At 46.9% G+C, this 19,551-nt stretch overlaps 1 protein-coding gene across 2 annotated transcripts in view; it reads right to left on the minus strand.

Moving 5' to 3' along the window:
• Positions 1-19,551, minus strand: part of LOC119163303 (peroxidase-like) — a 158,774-nt gene that overhangs the window by 64,358 nt on the left and 74,865 nt on the right. Inside the window, exon 1 of one of the 2 annotated variants that reach the window (XM_075873701.1) lies at positions 2,576-2,595. The exons of the other annotated variant lie outside the window; for it this stretch is intronic. The gene's annotated coding sequence lies outside the window, so the exon portion shown is untranslated. Of the gene's footprint in view, positions 1-2,575; positions 2,596-19,551 lie in introns of those variants that run through there. 2 annotated transcript variants of the gene reach the window in all.

Genomic DNA, 19,551 nt, shown 5'->3' on the forward strand with positions numbered 1-19,551 from the left:
GTATTTTTTTTCCTTTTTTCCTCCGTGTGTCGAGCGTCTGTGTGGTGTCGCGCACACGATTCGAGGTCTCTTCCGCCTGACCCAGAGGAAGTAACTTCGGAGAAGGGTCTCCCCTCGCTGACCCATCATCGAAGGCGTGAGTGGTACGGGTGAGCCGAGGATGAGCATGACTGAACGGAAGGCCTGAGAAAGGTTGATAACTCACGCGAAAGGGTTATTAGCGCTATACAGTGTCACGTCCTCATATGCCATCTTTCCAGTTGATAGTCAAAGCTTGTCTTGTATATCTCCTCTTCGTTTTTTTTTTCTCGTTCAAAATGCCGTGCGGTTCTTGACAAAAAGGCTGTATACAAACAGATGCCTGGCTTTTGAAAGCCCAACAACCCTAACCCATTAAAGGAAATTGGAAGAACGCCCCCCAAACCTATAGGGGAAGGGGGGGGGGGTGTTTACTTGTCGAAACCTTGATATGGTATGCGTCCATACTACTAGCGAACATGCGCAGACGCTACACAGAAAGTCACAGGACAACCACTAGTCGTCTTTCTGAGCTGTCTTTGTGGTGTTCGTTAGTGCAATGGAAAAGTTCAATGAGTAACAACTAGTCCAGCTATACGCGTTAACGAGTTGACATGAAACGAGGTACGTTCGTAGTAGCTGGGTATACCAGGTACAACAATATGAAATCTGAAAGTTCATTAATAAATGTTGCGTCAAGCTGCAGGTATTTAGTACACGGAAGGGTGTCCTGCAGTCACACTTAGGGTTAACTGTCACCACGCGGAATTCAGTGACATGTGCCTAAACAGAAACTTACTGGCGTTCTTGAACTGCGGCTTTGAAGAAATACGGCAGCCACGACCGAGGAAGCTAAATGGCACTACGTGGCGTCCCCACTGAAGAATACTATGGCAATCGGTTCGACAAGTGCTTCCGCACTGGCTTATAGCCTAGCAGCGCACATTGATAATTTAAACCCTGGAATGGTACTAATCTTACCCAGTGCGAGAGCGCACCAGTAAGGTCAGATCAAGCGAGTGATCTCCCGTATAGGTTATTTCGTTTCTTCGCAGAGTGTCAACAATACGCAGAGTTCCTTGGCGTTTTCACCTTGTTTTATACGCCATATGGCACATCGCAGGTCATCATCTTCGTTTAGACGTTTATTGCCTGCTGCGCCTATTTATTTACAATAAAGGAACCCCGCAGATTTGGAGCTGTGATTACTTAGGAGATGTTGTAGTAGTACAAGCGGATATTCGCAGGCAAGTGAAGACTACAAGCGAAGTTGTCGGTTGTAGGAGTGTGAAGGAGTAAATTATTCCTCACAAAATGGCGAAGTGCCAACAACTCGGTGTTACTTCTCCGTTATGCACAGCGGATTCAATATTCAAACGCTGTTCACAAGCTAAGAAACGAACTTACGATCACGAAACAACGAAAGCAAACATCGCAACACAGGCCATCCTGCTCATACGCCGATGCCGTAAGCCTTGAAGGTGGTATTCTTGCAGATCTGCAGCAGCATTCTCCTGAATCAAGCTTGCTGAACCTCGCCGTCTGATTTGCGCGTGCGCAGCATTGTAGTGTGTCCAATCAAAAACAAGGAGTTGTCGCCTTGTACTAGATGCAAGTTTCGTTACTGCACTAGCACCTCCACACAAGCACACAGATAGTAGCCCGTGGTTAATGAGTGCGCGTGCTCTACATTTCTAACGTGTTGTCATCTTCGCGCACTTTGGACAAGTTTACAGTAAGTTTCTTCCCAATTAGCTAGCTTGACCTTACACCATCTTACTTGAGCGTGCGCAGTTCCGCAGAGACAAAAGCTAACGTAGTGCACTGAATGCAACTTCCGCTATCGCACGAGCGTCTCCGTTAATGAATCCACGACCACACAAGGCGCCATAGTTGCTCCCCCGGGATCTAGAGGCCATCGGAATTCTATTACAAGCGGCGCACAGCAGAGCGCGAATACAGATGGCTGACAAAATCGGGAAACGCGCATGCGGATGTTGATTTGCATGCGCGTTATGGAACGTCTGTCTCTACGCGTATGCTAATCCGGGTTCATTTCGCAACATCCATGCAGTGGTTGCTATGCTAGTACGGCCTCCCTTGGTACACTTCCGCCACACATTAGCTTGACCTACACACCTTCAAAAGCAGCAGCCGCTATTCCTGACCTCTATTACAACCACAAGTGGTACATGCATGCTTGTATATCTTGAATGTATCTTAAATGTGTCATGTATTATGTATCCTGTAAACAAGATGTATACGAAGAAAATATATATGTATTCATCTGTGTGTACAACACGGATTCCGTTCCGCTCGTTTATTCACCGGGCCAAGTCCCATTTGCTTAAGTATACACGCAGACATATATACATAGTTACTAGCCTGAAGGCTCGGAGGAAGACACTATAGGGTTTCGAGAACGTGGGAACCAGTGGGACGGCGAGCTATTTTTTGCGATTGAAGTGCCACTCTCGATCATCTTCAATGCGCACACCCACACACACTTTAATTGGGGCCTTCCACGAGCGTAGATGGCTGGGCTATCATGACTGACCTGTATTCGGAACGTCCAATGAGTGGCCCTTCTTCGTGCCGCAGTGACCTCTTGCCGAGGAGTAAGATCGAAGAGGGTGCGCTAAGCGGGTCTCTGGGAGCAGCCGCTAGAAGTGTGCGCATCAACGTGTAATAACATCTCCCACTCCAGTGAAACACTCACGTGCGCTCTCAATACTATATGTGAGGCTCACGCTACACTTTCCATGAGATCGTCCGTTGTGTATTGAGACAGTGAACCAGCGCGGCGGCTTCGACCTCATATATATACCTTTGGTCGTAGCTTTCGCGTCATACATGATTCGTATCGCTGTGCGCAAGAGGGAGAAAGATGCACTGCGATCTCGCTTCAGGGTTGCGTCAGCGCTAGCCAACGCTATAGTCTCATTCCAGGAGGCAGCGATAGGGCTAGACTGACAACGCATTAACGCTGTATAGGCTCATTCTGAGAGGCGGCGATGGGGTTAGACCGGCACCACCTTGCTCACGCTTACGCTGTCCCTACGAAAGAGCGAGCAGCCGTACTACAGTTATATCGTCTAAACCGATAATTGCCGCTGAAAAAACATGACGTGCGCCCTCTGACACCAAGAGGGGAAGGGTCGTTCTCTCACATGTTCCTCCTCGGAAGGGTATGTATTGTAAAAGGGTATAGCAGCATTGCGACGAGCTGCTAAAACAACCTTGTGACGTCACGACGGTTTCTCAACTGCGTTTTTCCTGTTTCTCCCTCTTTCCGTCGCAGCGGAGTTGGTTTCGTTCTATCTCGGCGATGCGACGACGGCTTCAAGAAGAGTCGTCGATTCTCCCATAGGCCCCGCGGGCCCTTCTCTAATGTAAGCGTGCGAGTCAGTGCGAACTAATGAATCTTGACGGGGAGCGATTAGTCGCCCGTCTCTCGGGGCAACGATAGCAAACAGCTGCGTGCGGTGTCGTCGGCGCTACCAGGTGCCGGACACGAGTTGGAATTGATTGCGTCCCGGAGGTCGCGAGCCGGTCAATCGTAGGCAGCGAGAAACGGAACGATAGTTCCTCGTAAGAGCGCGAAACAAGTGCGAAGTCTTGCAACCATCTGCTGGAATAGCACCGGCAAAACACATTTCGGTGCGGCGCTCGACTGACCGATTTGAAGGTCGTGGGATCGAATGCTGGCCGTGGCGGCCGTTTGTTTGATGGACGCGAACATGCTTGAGGCCCCGTGAACTTAGTATCAAGTGCACATTTAGGAACCCTAGGTGATCGCTGATTCCCGGAAACCTCCACTGCGGCGTTCCTCATTGTCATAACCATATTGTAGTCTTGGGACGTTATGCACCAACAATTGTTACTAATACACTTCGGCGTTTGCGGTTGAGAGATGGAATCGACAGCAGTAAACGGCATTGACCAGGACTCCAGCACATTCAATGACGTACAGTGAGGTGAAAACAACAAATTAATGATGTTTGTTTAGGTTTCTCTGGACGTTGTGTTAGAGGTTGCACTCCTTTCTATTTATGGGCTGGGCGTATTAATTTTCGTGGTTTTGTGGCATCGCATGAGAAGCACAGGTAAAACCTGCGAAGTTAACATTGATGTGTTGTTCACATTGATTTATTCATCACACAATTAAAATTGACAAATTTAGGCGCTTACACATTGACTGTCTGGATGCAAGGAAACCGGCGCACCCAGCTGACTGGGTGGTGAAAAATGTGACGAAAGATATGTCAATGGCGCGTTTTCTATATATGCTAGTTGATTACTGACAGTTAAGTGAGTCGTAATACATGCCGAAACGTTCGGTCGGAAAACGAATAAATTTATGAAAGCTTGTTGACCTAATTATTATACGAGACCAACATGGATGTCTTCATCATTCTGTCATCACATCATTCAACATTTGACCTGCAAGTATCTGAGGTGATGGCGACGCACGTATGAGCCACGATTCCATTCGAAACCTCACAACACAAAATTCAGAGTTCGTCGCCACTTCTTGCTTTTTGTAAAGAATCCACATCACGTTCATTTGGCTTCACTTCGTCATTTAGGATTCCTTTTCGTTTGAAACATTGCCCCCCCCCCCCCTTCAGTCGTCACCTTCAGTCGTTTGTTATTTTTCGTATCCGTCTAAGAGAGCGCATAACCAAGACATCAGAGAGTACACATTCAAGCCCCTAATAACAGTAACCCACTCTTATAGCGGTCAATCATAAAGCCAAGGCACACAGGAGCAGTAAGACTGGCAGGCGGAATGCTATTATTGCGAACGTCAAAACATTGCTGTGTAATCCAGCCTTCATCGTCCGTCAATCAAGGCTCGTTTGCGATGCGAAACGCGACGCCAGTGTCCGTTCCTGGGTGAATATACACAATAGCGCTGACAGCATCGATCATTCGAAAGCGACAGCTGACCGGCAACCATCCGTACGTCCACCACTGTGGCTGCACGATTCAATTTGATACTGAGTCATTCGTTGTGTATATCGTGGCGTGGCGCGCTTAGATTTAGCTTGGAGTAACCATGCAAGAGGTGAAACCGTGGTATTATCTCATCTTTTCGGGTTGTGGACTTTGTGCTCTTGGCAGTTTAATTGTACAAACGGTAACTTATAGGCTGTAAACACGGGCTTTTTATTTCCTGGTCCGCAACTTCCAAGCCAATTGCCCCATTTATCGGCCAACCCACTAATTTGCACGCGCTAGCTTTCGACACACTCCGCGTACACGCTTTATCCGCAGCTTCGAATGCCGTACAGCTTAAGACTCGAGACAAAGAAAGACCTCGTAGTTCATTTCGCTGGCGTAACTGCTTATTACACGTGAAACTATCGTCGAAGAGCATCGAACCCGACAACGGAACATGTTGATTCCGATCGGTCATGAGACGCAGCAAGAAAGCACACTGCGGTGTTGTCTTGACAAGCGCTTTTCGATTTCGAAGCTAAAAATGGCTTTCGCTACCCTTCTGTAAACGAGCTTGAAGTGCAGCATTCGCCTTCGGATTAAGTATCTCGTAAATGTCCGGTGGACGAGTCGCCGTACTTTCAGCCGAGACCAAGGGCTGCGCCTACAACTAACTGATTCGCTCGGCTGTATTGCTAGTCCACTTATATTCATGCACTAGATTTCCAGCTACATCTGTATGCACACCTACTAAGTGCAACGTTCAAGCGTTGTACCACTTGCAACTCAACTGCTCTCTAGACAAAGAAAGTACCAACAGGACATCTAGTAGGAAGCACCCGCTTATTACGCGTGAAACTCCATGGCCCGGGGGGGGGGGGGGGGGGAAGGGGGGTCATCGTACCCACCGATGGCGTATGTTGCACTCTAATTGGCCGCAAGGGGCAGCAAATAGCGCGTATACTCTGTATACAAATAGTTCCCTCTGCATATACAGCTCCGTTCTGAATATAGTCTACCAGAGCAGTTTGAAAGTATAAGCCAGATGTGGGACGGCCATGTACCGCATAAACGAGCTTCTCTGTGCCCCGATTGTGCGTTCGTTCGTTATAACGGTAGACTCTCGCCGTACGCTTCGTCTTAACGAGGTGCTATGCGTATACAGCTATAACCGATTCGTCGGGTCGATCGTAAAGTGGTCTCAGATGACGGCCACTATCGAGGAAGAGACGACGAGGGGGAGAGAGACCCCTCTGTCCAGCGTAGGTCAACTGTGCAGCCCTTCGCAGGCGCGAAAGTGAACATGCAAAAAGGGAGACGTACAAAAAAGAAAGAAAGAAAAGGAAGGCCCAGCAAAGCGCAAGACGGCATGACTGCGGCACCCACGGGTCAGCCCCCCTCGCAAAGGCCACTGCGCAGCGCGCCCAGCCGACCTCTCTGGGCCGAGCGGAAGCGGTAGGAGGAAGCGCTCGAAATAGCCGGCCTCCGCCGAGCGCTTCCTTCCGCGTGGTGGGGCCGACGACGACGCCGTCTCTCTTCGAGGTCGCGACGGGGTCACGTTTAGACCCCCCCTCCGCACACACGCGCACCCTTGCCCACCTGTCGACTGTGAATCTCAGCTGCCGGACGGCCCAGAAAGCACCCCCGTCCCCCTTCTGTGCCGTCGGCACTGGACAGCGTGGAACAACGATGACTGAGCGGAACTTGCGGTCGCTCGGCAGCAGCCGGAGCGAGCGAAAGACGCGGAGACCCGCGCATGTTCGCGGGGAACGAGTCGCCCTTAGAAAATTGACCACTTTGTATGCTTTGTCGCGATAAATGTGTGCAGCGCAGTGAGACATGCAACGTTTCGCAGTTTGCGAAAGGACGCAAGACAAGAACATCACACGACGAAGCTCTGTTATGTGCTCATTTAGAGTGGTTTGCAATAGAGCACTAAAACCCTTTTTAGAAACACCTTTACGTGGAATCTGTGCCGTGCCACGCGAGGAACACTTTACATTGGAATCGGTGCCGGTCATTTTGTCTCTAACTATGGGTTCTCAAATGCGAACGTATGCGTGGCTGTCGGGAACAACAATAATGAAATCAATCGGTTGACTAACTAATCACTATTACTATTCTAATGTGTCTACGCATTTATATGCGTATAAACAAATGAGGGTATTGTTTCATTCTTTAGCTATTACTTCAAAAATACAGAGCTTTGCTTCTTATTGTTATATAGATGTATACATTATGTCGGACACCATAATTTTTGGTGTAATCTGTAATCTTTTCATTCTAAAACCTCCCTACTACTAAAGCTTCACATTATTTTATAAAACCACTCGATTCTCAGCCAATTCCCTATGGTCGGTGTGTCCCACAGGTATTAGCTAACAAGAACAGGAACAAGTGTGTTAGAAGAATGCCACCGCTGTCAACGGTGTGCGTGCGGCTTGGTGTAAATCAAATGAATCCCATATCTACCATCATTACGTGCGCAGCACAGTGCGTAAATAACCCAACCACAACTGACAGTGTATGTGCAGCATGGTTTCAGGCAGTATAGAATCCCACCTCTGCCACCAGTATATGGGAAGTGTGACGTTAGTTGAAGAGTCCTACGACGGCCGTCAATTGCATAGTGCTACGCGCAGGCCGCTTCATGGAGAATAGGACCAGGAATCATCCGTTGTGCCTGTCAACGAAGATCGGTCGTAGCTTGTTACAAAGAGGATGGAATATGAACTTACGCTGCAAATCGTATGCAGTGGAATACCCTAAGAGCAGACAGAGGATGAATACAAAGTGGTCAGTGACCTCCGCGGATTGCTCGTTGTAGGTTAACTTGCACCGTTTACAAGTGGCATGTCAGCAAACACCAAAATCGCACGCGCAGCTCAGGAGTGTATGTAGCACGTTGATATCACGCTGATCTTGTGCGATATAATTAGACATGAAAAGGAGCACGCAACAAGCCATCAAGAAACGTCCGCAGAATGGGCAGCCCACGTGGCCTTTCTTCTGCGCGCCTAATCTCCGAAGTAGCAGGATTTTCTTGTAAAGTAAGCTTCTGTGTAATACCAACGCTTTATACTCAGCACGACATTCTCGGTGCATAACGTTCGAGGAAGTCACTCGTCAATTGTGGCATGCAGCGCAGATTTGACAGGGACACAAGAGCATGTATTCGTATACCAAGTAGCCCAGGTAAAACTGACTTGACTTTCAATATGCTTTGATCAGTCGAACAACTAGCAATGAACAGGGTGAGATAAATGGGGCACCTCGCACAACATCATTTGTTCATAGGGTAGCTTAAAAGTATTCATACTCACTCAAGTGCAGACTCGTGACTATACGATGCGCAGATGTGGCACCTCTTGTCACTTTACAATGGCAGGTCTGCTACGCCTTCGGTAACGCTGCGCGGTTTTAAATAAGCGAAGGCTATAGACAAGATAGTCCGTGGCTGCAGCAGGGCATGCAACGGACGAGTAGCCCTGGAGATCGCACGCCCACAACCGATGCATATGTAAGGCGCAGTCCCTCTTTCTCCTTTCGTCTCTCCGCCTGGACGCGCCCTGATTCGGTCGGCTTACCGCGGACGTTGCCGCGACCATATAAAGAACAGAGGGAAAGTGCTCGCAGAGTGGCTGACGGGGAGATGTCTTCCTCGACAGCACATTATACACGGGTATGCTCGCGCGCTAGACAAAGGAAATCTTTTCTAGCGACCACAAACAGTTGTTGGTGCCCATCAATATGTCAGGCCGTGGCATAGGAGTTCGGTGGGTCTGGAAGTCAGATGAAAAATAGCCCCGAGACCGGGGTGAATAGTTCCCGTTTCGAAAAAAAGGGGGGCGGTCGTCCCGGGTCGCAAGTAAGTGTCCGAACCGACGTATAATGCTCCTCGAAAATAGACCGATGCGCATTGGGCCCTGTCGAAGCTGTCTGTAGTCTGGCTCTGTTGTGAGCGCGTCGTGGGAAGCAGGATAATCGAGTGAAGGAGCATGTGCGTCCATTTCTGACTTATTATTTTTATGGTTATATAAAAGGCGGATCGTTCCGGCTGCACTACATGCAGGCACCCCAAGATTCTGTGCATGCACATTAGTATGCATATACTTGCGACGTTAATACCCAGGAGAGTACTTGCATGGCTTAGTTGGTATATGTTCATTGCTGCATTATTGCGCACCACTTCGAGGATGGCTTACAGGAACTCTTAGCGGAACATAGCATTTTAAGTACTTTTTAGGAGATTGTTGAAACATATTTGGAACCCGGAAGGTGTCGAATATGTACCACCACTCCCAACTACCAAAGTACTCTCCCAAACTACCATGAGCTCCCTCTAAACAGAAACAAGACTGCGATAGTAAAATGTGACGTACGTGACACTGTGGGCGTATAATTACAGCTATACTAATGCTTAAAACCGCAACTACAAGCAATGGCTGATTGTCAGAGCGCGTAAAATTTACTGCGTTCGCTTAACGAAGTATTATTATTGCCCTATGACATGCTTCATCGAGGGTGAGGGGTTCGTATGTTTACCAAAACCTACAATTAGCCCAACAGCTCACTTCTCATATGACACTCGGAACGCCGTGACTTTCACCGTCACAGTCTAAAGTTCAATATAGGATATAAAGTGCGTGGAAATTGATCTATCAGCGGCCTAGCGATCTAGCCAGGAACTAAAAAGTTCACCTTGACTTTGACATTGAACTCCGTAGACAAGACGTTAACAACAACCTGGGAGTCCATAAGTCCGCTTCCGGTGTAGCCAGGAACTTAAAAGTTCACCTTGACTTTGACATTGAACTCCGCAGACAAGACGTTAACAACAACCTAGGAGTCCGTAAGTCCGCTTCCGGTGGTCAGACAAAGCTCGTCTCAGCCGTGGAGGTATACGTTGGAACTTTGGACAATGGGAATTGTCTTCCGAAGGGCGCTAACTGATTTTCTTGGCCAGTCAGCCGTTGCCCCGACAAAGACGTGTTCGATCGTCGAGACGCTGGGCGCCACGATTCCTGAGTGACCCGGCCTTGCTCTGCTAAAATCCCGTTGATCCGTTTTTCAGGGGGGCATCGGAAAGTAAAACGTAATATGCGAAAGTCGTATCAAACCGAAGGGCTTAAAAAAGGGGGGAAAAACATACGTACTCTGTCGGAAAGTCATTTTAATTGAGTAAAGCTGAAGAATATAGATGTCGCTGTAGATCTTGAGCTTCTGGCCCAGAGGACCTTGGAGGATTGGCGACTAATCGCGTAGTTTAGAAAAAGAAGTGCATTTAAACGCCCGAACAGCACAATTTTTCGTCTTGTGCAACAAAAAATATTTTTTTAAATATTATTGAAAAAAAGGCGAGTCATAATAATTTATACTGAAATAAAAATAAATTATTATATGGAAGCGAATTTGCTGTGGTGAACTTTTTTTATAAGGACCTTTGAAAACTGAGGTTATTGTGTAAATATTTTTTGACTGTTCAATGAAATCTTACACGGCCTCGCTTACTTTCCCGTTGCCGTGCCTAACGGTAAGTGTACCTCTAGGGACAGTAATTCCGAAGTTGTTTAATTCTGACGGCGTTTATAGAGATATCTTTCTTACTGTGAAAAACTTTCGACAGAAGATCAGAAAATGTTCTATTGTTTCCTCCTTCCCACAATAAGGACGAAACGGAGAGAGTGGCAAGCCTGCTCTGTATAAATAATAACTAAATGATAGAATACGGCCGCATGACCGAGTTATTATAACGTCAAACATATGTTGCGACATGAGGAAGTTTTCCAGGGTGTCAGTATATGATTGAAATTAGGGGAATTTCTTAGATATGGTGTTGTGAATTCTAGCGCCAATATTTGCTTCCGAAACTAGCCTCAAGAAGCTGTTGTAGGGGTAATACTAATAGCTGCTCCGCCTAACGCCACTTTGGCGAGTGCGTCAGCTGTTTCGCTTACAATTAGACCTCTATGCCAAGGTACCATACTAATCGAACGTAAGCTAAGTTGTTATGTACTAGGAAATCGGGTTCATTTAGTGATTTCGAAGCACCGCATGTTGCGAGTTCACTGCACACTGGTAAAGAGTCTGTTATTATCACGGCCGAATTCATTAGAATTCATTGATATGATCAGTTTACAAAGGGCCAATACTACAGCTAAACAGTCTGCAGCAAAACGAGTGTGAAATCTAGAATTCTGAGGGAAAATAACCAGTCGAGAACACGGCAAAATATACCAATGCCACTCTTTTTATATCCTTGCGATGCGCCCATCGCAATGATGACATCGGCTTGCATTCTTAGCAGGTATAATCCTGTAAAGTAGCTCTTAGCATATTACTACGTATGTGTTTAGCCCTACTGGGGAAAATGCAACTGAAGCATATTTGAAGAGGATTTACCGTATTACAAACCGGAATTACCTCCCAAATTTATATGGATGGTGGATCGACAACGGATTGTACAAACTTTATTGAAGGTGTTTGAAATATAGGTCAATGACAATAAAGAAACCAGGTTGATTTTCAGTGCACTTTCTTCTTGTGAACATCTAGAAGCCAGCCAAAATTATTCTATAAGTTAAAAAAATAATGCTCCAGCTTGCTCCCCCAACTCTGCATTTGAAACTAATCTGTGAAGTGCGTCCATATGTTCGAGTGCGTCACTAGCTGTTGAAAACCGGTAACTACAGCGTCTAATTGTGCCGTCATCGTCTTCATCGTCGTCCTCAGCTGACCCCACACCACAGGACTACGCAGTGATAGTGATAACTCGCATTGTCTGGCGCATCATAAACATTATCATCGTCAACACTGAACTCAGCGGCCGAACTTGGAAGCGATCTTATCACTTCAAAAACCTACGTTATTATGCAGCCCTGGCGTTTCTGCAACGGGCAGATCATGGGTTGCTGGAACGCTGTTTGAGCTAGCACACTGAAGAATACTCGTAAAATTTGTAGTTATGTCGATAAAGATCCACTTTCTTGGCCGAATTTTTCAATTTTGGGCGATAGTGGGCTAGTATTATACGCATGAAAATGCATTATTGCGAAGAGACGTTGGCGGGGAACAAAAACAAAACTAGGCCGATAAACACATTATGCAGAATCGTATCAACGAGGATCCACTGTATGTGTTCGTCACTCGGTCAACGCGTGACTTGCACATGACAAAAGCTTTCATGGTGCACAGCATTTCAGCGTAACATTTCGTGACACAAGCAGAGAAGTGTGAGGATCGCTAAGGGCACTTACATACACTTTAAAGTAGAACTACGAATGAACGCTTAAATCAGCTTCTATATTAAAGAAACACAAAAGAAAAAAAATAGACTTGGTTTACATTGATAAACTACATTTTGGGTACTCTAATGCTTTATCTGCACAAATAAAAGTTAATTATTAGCAAATAAAATCGAAGTGGAAGTGCCATATTTATATTTCGCTCCGAAATTTTCATACATGACGTCACAAATTTCAAAATGCACTTTTCGTATATTCGCGACATTGGCTCGCTGAATTTCTCTGGGACTTCGTGAGCTAGATTTATGCTACCCATACGTATGAAATCATACTTCAATTTTATTGATTAGAAGCTGCGCAGTAGCCAGTTGACACCTTCAAAATCTCTTCCGCCATGATGCTTGTCGCAGGAATCTAAGATGGCGTCTACACCCGCATTTTCTTATCGCGCTTTTCCTAGAGGTAAGTGGGATGTTTTTCGGGATAGGAAAAATGTGCTTTACCGATACGCGAAAGAACGCCCTACTTTTTAGTGCCTTTTCAAAATATGAACGACTCACCCTACAATTAAGGTTACTCTACTATAGATCTGTATTCGGCTGCACGTACATATTTTCACTCGTATTTGACGCAGCAATGCGTGTTCACAAATAGAGACATGATTCGAAATGCCATGTGCTGTGCTGTTAAAAAGTGGCGAGCTGACCATTGTTCTGTTTTGAACAAATCTTAAATCAGAGTACAAGGTATCCTACCATGGGAGAACAATATGCTGTTCCACTTTCCAGATGCGGAAGAAATCGGTGGCAATCTCGTTGAGAAAAAAAATGTTCAACGGTTTAGAGTATTTGGTACTCTACTAAGAGAGAGAGGGAGTCCCAAACCTAGACAGTAATGTGTTTAGAACAAAAAAAGGCAGCATATCCACGTGGTGAATGATGGAGAGTGGGGCAAAGCATCCGTCCATCTATTCGTTCTTGCTTCCGTCCGTCCATATGTCTGTCGGTGTGACCATCCAAGCGTCCATCCGCCCGTCCGCGCGTGCGTCTGTTCGTGCGTCCGCACATCCATTCGTGCGTCCGTCCCTGCGTTCGCCCATGCATCCGTCCCTGCGTCCGTCCATGCGTCCATTCGTCGATGCAGCCATGCGTGAGTCCGTCCATGCATCTGTCTGTGTGTCCATTCGCCTATCTAGTCAACTCTCCAAGTACCACCATCTCGCATCTTTTCATCATATATTCCGCATATAGAAGCAACGCCATCCAGCGGACATTCCAAGGACTAAACGAGAGGTGGCACACGCACACTTTCTTACGGCTTGCGCTTGGTGTCTACTTCCCACGTTTAACCACCTCGAGTTCATGGTATATACTAGCTCACTGTATTCGTGGCACCCCGGCCCAACGTTCACTAAACTTTTCTAAAACTAAGAAGGTTACGCCCAGCGAGTATAACGTAGCAACTTCTTCTTGTCAGATAGTTCTCAATGTACATGCCAATGGCTGCAGATGGGGAATGAGAGACAGGAGAATTAGGCTTTTAGTTAACGCACACGCTGCGAATTTTTTGTTGTTCAACAACGCACAGGAGAAATCTCCCACCGGCACCACCTTGCAGGTCAAAGCGTAAGGCATGTGACGTAATACGACGAGGGACGAATGGGTGCCGCTTTAAAGAGCTTCGCCCCTAAAACTGCTAAACAATTTAGGGTACTGAGTACCCAACTACGGGAGAGCAGTGAGCCGTCCTAATAACTACGAGGACTTCAAGACATAAATGTGTATTTAGAAAAAGCGGTTATAATGTTTTAGAGCGCTTGGTACTCTACTATACGAGAGCTGAAAGTCGTCTCATGGGCGCGCACAAGTTTCTTAATATCGCATACAAGTGCGGCTGGGGGCAAATGTGTAGAAAAAGGGGGTAACGATTTAGAGTACCGGGTACTCTACTATGGGAGAGCTCAACGCCGTCCCAAGGAAGAAAAGTGTCCGTGCATATTTACGAATGCTCACACATCACAAATGGGATTTGCCTTTAACATCGGTTGTGCACACGTAAAATTCGCTATTCTCAATGAAGACTACCTCCATGGTCACACGCGGTATACGTGATGGTTTTCTTTCAATATTGCCGTATTATTATTGAAATTTTGACTATTTCACATCAGCAATAAAGCAATTACGTGTGCAGTGCACGTCTCTTAGCTTAAGCTACTGTAAGCTTCTATTGTTCTTACTTCTCACAGTGGTTCCCTTTGGGCGAAAGTGATCAAGGACGAGGGCAGAGTGGTGTGTGTGTGTGTGTGTGTGTGTGTGTGTGTGTGTGTGTGTGTGTGTGTGTGTGTGTGTGTGTGTGTGTGTGTGTGTGTGTGTGTGTGTGTGTGTGTGTGTGTGTGTGTGTGTGTGTGTGTGTTTCTGGGTTGACAGGAGCCCGATTGCATCTGCGGTAATAGTACAATGCTACTGTTATGAAACACGAACTACGCCAGGAGGTCTTTTCTGCGAAGAACATCGGCCCTTCTGTCTTTCAGTACTTTTGTATCGCAATACCATGGCCGCATCTTCCATAATCACGGGGGTTCGACGTCTCAATACCACGATTTGATTATCAGAGACGCCATAGTGGAGGACGCCAGAAATTTCCACCACCTAGAGCTCTGAATGCGCCCCTAATTCTACGTACACGGGGCCCGAGTACTTCCGTCTCCATGGCAAACGCAGCTGACGCGGCCGGCACTCGATTCCGCGACCTGCGAGTCGGCAATCAAGCGAAATAATCACCAAACCACCGCACCAGGTGGTTGCATCTTTCAAAGAAGTAGGCGTCATAATGGCGCCGTGAATGCGGCCATCGCAGATGCGCCGCACGTGAACCTAATTCAAGTCCCTGCCACGGCTATTTTCACGTCTCCACCTCAGCTGGCTGGTGGCACCGCGGCGGGCATCACGGCCTTCATACGACCCGTATAGTATGCCTCTCAATGCGCTCGCGAAGGAATGTCTTGCGGACGACAAAATCACATTCCGGGCACGTGCAATCCCGCACGCACACCGCGTTACCAATTGCTCACTTCCTCGTCCATCGCACGCCCTCTCTCGGCTGTTCAGAGTCGCCGCGTAGCCGCTCGGTTTCGAGGGTGTAACATATCTCCCGTCTCACTACTGGACCATTTGTCCCGCGCATACTAAAAACAGAACTCAAGCCTCCCGACGCGTCGCGAAGCCGTTGTATGGTGGCTTCCGTCCTGGCGCCTCAGGCCGCCAAGAACGTCCATGCAGTCGAGGCATCCCCCTCTCAGCTTTTGGCGATCCGGATTTTTCTTGCGACACGTCCGCCGTGCTTACTGGTTTCTTTCTTTCTTTCTTTCTTTCTTTCTTTCTTTCTTTCTTTCTTTCTTTCTTTCTTTCTTTCTTTCTTTCTTTCTTTCTTTCTTTCCTCGTGCCACGGTCTTCGCGATGTGCCACGACGATAGCGTTTTAATCCGCATACCCGCGGAGCGAAGCGAATACGCACGCCGCATGTCACGTGTGAACGCCGTGGTTGAAGGAAGGCGAGGCGTCCCCTACGTGAGCGTAAGAAATGCTGAATTCAACATCCGCATCCTGATGTGATCCGTAGCTTTCCGGTCTCGCCGGGTGCGACTGTAATATACGGAAGGTTTGAGAATCGAATAAATCAATGAAGCGTTGGATATTATAGATAGGGTATTCGTGCGGGGCTCGTAAGACAGCAAGAGGTATACATGTGCAGGGGGAAAGTCTAGCACCCCAGAGAAACGTGCACTTTGAACGTATCCTGTACAGCTTGCTTCAAGGTTTATTTTATGGGTGATTTCGGCTGGGGAGAAACTGTTTGGGTGCGTGTATGTTGTTTGAGCTGGTGTTCCGCGCGAGAAGGATAGGTGGATAGACAGATAATTGGATCATAAATGGATGGATAAATCACACGAAATGCGTGCACCCCTCTTCCCGTTTCCCCCACACGCGCGTGTGTGTGGTTGTGCGGGATATATATAGAGATATTTTGTACTGAAACACTTTAAAAGAATCTGCTCACCATGATGACGAACATACTAATCGCGAAGATAGCTGGTCTGCCACTATATGTGAGCAGTGTTGAATTCACAAAGCGCAAAACATCTTTGTGAACTCGACGTTCGCTTCCAACAGCTCTCGTAACTTTTGATGATTGCGTTAACAATTGAATAAAAGCAAAGATGTCGCTCATTCAAAATAACAACAACGTTATAACGTTATGTGGGATCTCGCTTTTTAACTGTCCCGTGCATTTTTGGCAGTAGCCTCGCCGCAATTTTTTCCACTCTTTGTAATTGTTGTCAATTGATCAAGCAACCAATAAATAGGTTTCTATCGCGTATTAAACACGTGGCGACCGGTCAATACTGTACAGGTAGGACCTGATAGCCCTTTCAAGGGCTGTTTGCGGAGTCAGTTTTCTTCTTTTTTTTCACGGAAGATGTTATATTGAACTAAACGGCAAATAACTTTTAAAAACGTTTTTTTTTATTCACGCAAGCGATCGCACTTTGTGATAACTACTACGTTGTTTACCATTCTACACATCGCTTTCGCACATGTCAACGACATTTAAAATATTTTCGGGCAGGAAACGTGGACAGCTCCTGTACATCGTCGCACTTTTGTCAGTTTTCATACCAACAAGCTCATTTTCATTAGTCTTCCCACGTTCACTCGGCACAGTCTACCTGCTTTTTTTTTTAACCATGCAGCCTGTCTTGGTCAGTCTCGGCATACTCACAACCTAGCGTTGCCTGCACTCCACCACGTTCGTCTCGTTTTAACGACGCGAGTACTTAACGCCTTGACTTTGTTTCATTCTACATTCCTCTCGTCGCGCTAACAAATCCTCGCAACACGCAGAGGTATTAGTCACGTTCCAGCACTCGTCACTTAACGTGCCAGGCTATTCATTGAATAGTTCAAAACAACCGCCTCCCCCACATTTCTTTCCAAACAAGGGACGAATAATAGAGAGTCATCAACCGTCTCGTAATGGTGGGAAAAAACTCGCAGCCGAGTATGACGTAATGGCGGCGAACTGGCTACCGTGTAGAGCAGGAAAACGGCTTTGTCGTTGAGCCTATTGAAGCGCGCAGGTTAGCGACCGGCAATTTGCCCAGCGCTCAGTCGAGAAAGCGTGTCGACACGCCTAACCCTTCAAAACACTCCCGAAGACTGTGACATTGGGAGGTGGGTCAACGTCCACAACTTCGATGTTGATCTCGTTTCGGTTCGCTGGACCGGACTGTCGAAAACGACAAGGTATGCGCGTGTTTGTTGTCGCTGTGAGGAATTTTCGAAGTGCACAAGCATTTTCTTAAAGCTGACTCACCAAGGTATGTCCCTCTTTGACGTAATATGAATCGCTATAAGGAAATGAATGAATAAAAACAAACTTTTTGTAGTTGTTGTTGGTTGTGCAGAGTCTCTAAACCAGGATTCTGCTCTCTGATGGCGAGTATCTTAACCACTCGGCTGCCATTGGTCGGCAATAAGGTGGAATTCGATCAAACCTGCTGAAGCAGTATATTTTTTGCACTTAGGGCTCACTCGAACTCGGATTCACCAAAACTTTCTTTCACTGGGCTCTCTCGCACTGAGAATCGTTAAAACATTTTTCAACCGAACTCACTCGAACACCGTACTTGCCAAAATTTTCCTCCAACACTCTCATTGAGACTCAATCACACTAACATTTTTTTTTCCTCAACCGGGTTCAAGTTCCCTGAAATATTGCTCCCCCGGACTCACTCAGACCAAGTCTCACGGGCCGATTCAAATCTGAGGAGGTCTATTCATGAGTGAGTTCTCCTACCTAAACTTCAGGCACATATGCGCTATTGTGGAATGTGAGTGCATATTAATCACGGGAATGCATTGCGCCGGTGGCACTAAACAAACGCTTAAGCAGAACAACTTATCTGAAGGCTTTGTTAAAATATTACGCTCTCTACGAACGAAAGCTCTCTCTAACCGATCAAGTCGGCATGGAGGATTGCACGTATACAGTAAATTTCAGGAAATTTAACGCCAACCTTATGTTTCGGTGGTGTCCCTCCTCCCGGACTCTCTCTTTCTCTCTCTCTATCTCCTTCATTCGTAGTTATATTACATGTCTCTCTCTCCTTACCTTTTTTTCAGTTCGGGGTAGCAAACGACCTATTTATTATCCGATTAACATCCCTGCGTTTCAGCACCACATTACTCTTTCTCCTGTCTTAATAAAGGGTTCGAAAGCTAAAGCTTTACATATCTCTAGAAATCTTGAAATTGCCCGTTATCGGCGTCTTGCGTCAGCAGCGACAGCATCAGGGATGCAAGAAGTCGTCATCACGGGGTGGCGACGTCAGAGTGTGACGTCAACATGATCCCTAATTTATTCAAACTGGGAGAGAGAAATAGGAAGCAAATGCAGGGAGGTTAACCAAGCATGTCTACCCTACACTCGGGGTGGGGAGAAGGGGGAATAATAGAAACAAAAGAGATACAGAGAAAAGAAGAAGAGTGAATAGACGAATCAATAGCCAGCTGGGTACTACACAACACGGCCACGTGTGGTTCTTTCACAAGCGCTCGAGAAAACCAGGTGGCCCTAAAGACTGCGCGGTGAGGCGATAAACTTGAAAGGAGCTCGGGTAAACATAGCGTTTGCTTGTCTAAGCTTCTTTCTTCGTGTATCACCAGACTGGCGTCGCGATGAAAGCTCGTCCTCCCCGCACGGAGGGAGCCAAATCTATTCTGCTGGCATTTCCAGTAAAGTTGTTCTCTCTCTTTCTCTCTCTAACGTACCACCACGCAGTTCGAATATAATGAGCGTTTGCCAACTTGCCAAACCTGCCACAAGCATGATCCCGCATAACTGCGAAAACTACGACTTCGAGACGACGTCACCTAACGTGAAGCCACATGACTTCATCACAATACACTGTCACTTGGCCAAAGGTGGGCCGATCACGGAGGCCGTACAAAAGCAGATGAGGTGCGGAAAACTTGCGGTGCCTCCGGTCTTGGAGACAATGCAAAACCATGTTATGTGCTCAAAGCTTCCGGAGAGCTGCAGCGGAGGATCTATATGCGTCGACTGAGTACGAAGAGGATGGCTTTCGTCTTAGGTGAATGCATAATTGAGGCACTCTTACGTTTTTCGTTTCTTTTTGTGTCTCTCTTTCGCATTTCGTTTCCACGGAAATGTGGCTGTTTCGACCGCGGCCGCGCCCTTACTCTCGTACGTTTGCGCGGCAGGTAGCAAGTATACGCACGCATTCAACAGTTTTTTCTTCCATAATGGGTATCACACAGGTAGC

Source organism: Rhipicephalus microplus, chromosome 9 (genome assembly GCF_043290135.1).
Source record: "Rhipicephalus microplus isolate Deutch F79 chromosome 9, USDA_Rmic, whole genome shotgun sequence".
NCBI lineage: Eukaryota > Metazoa > Arthropoda > Arachnida > Ixodida > Ixodidae > Rhipicephalus > Rhipicephalus microplus.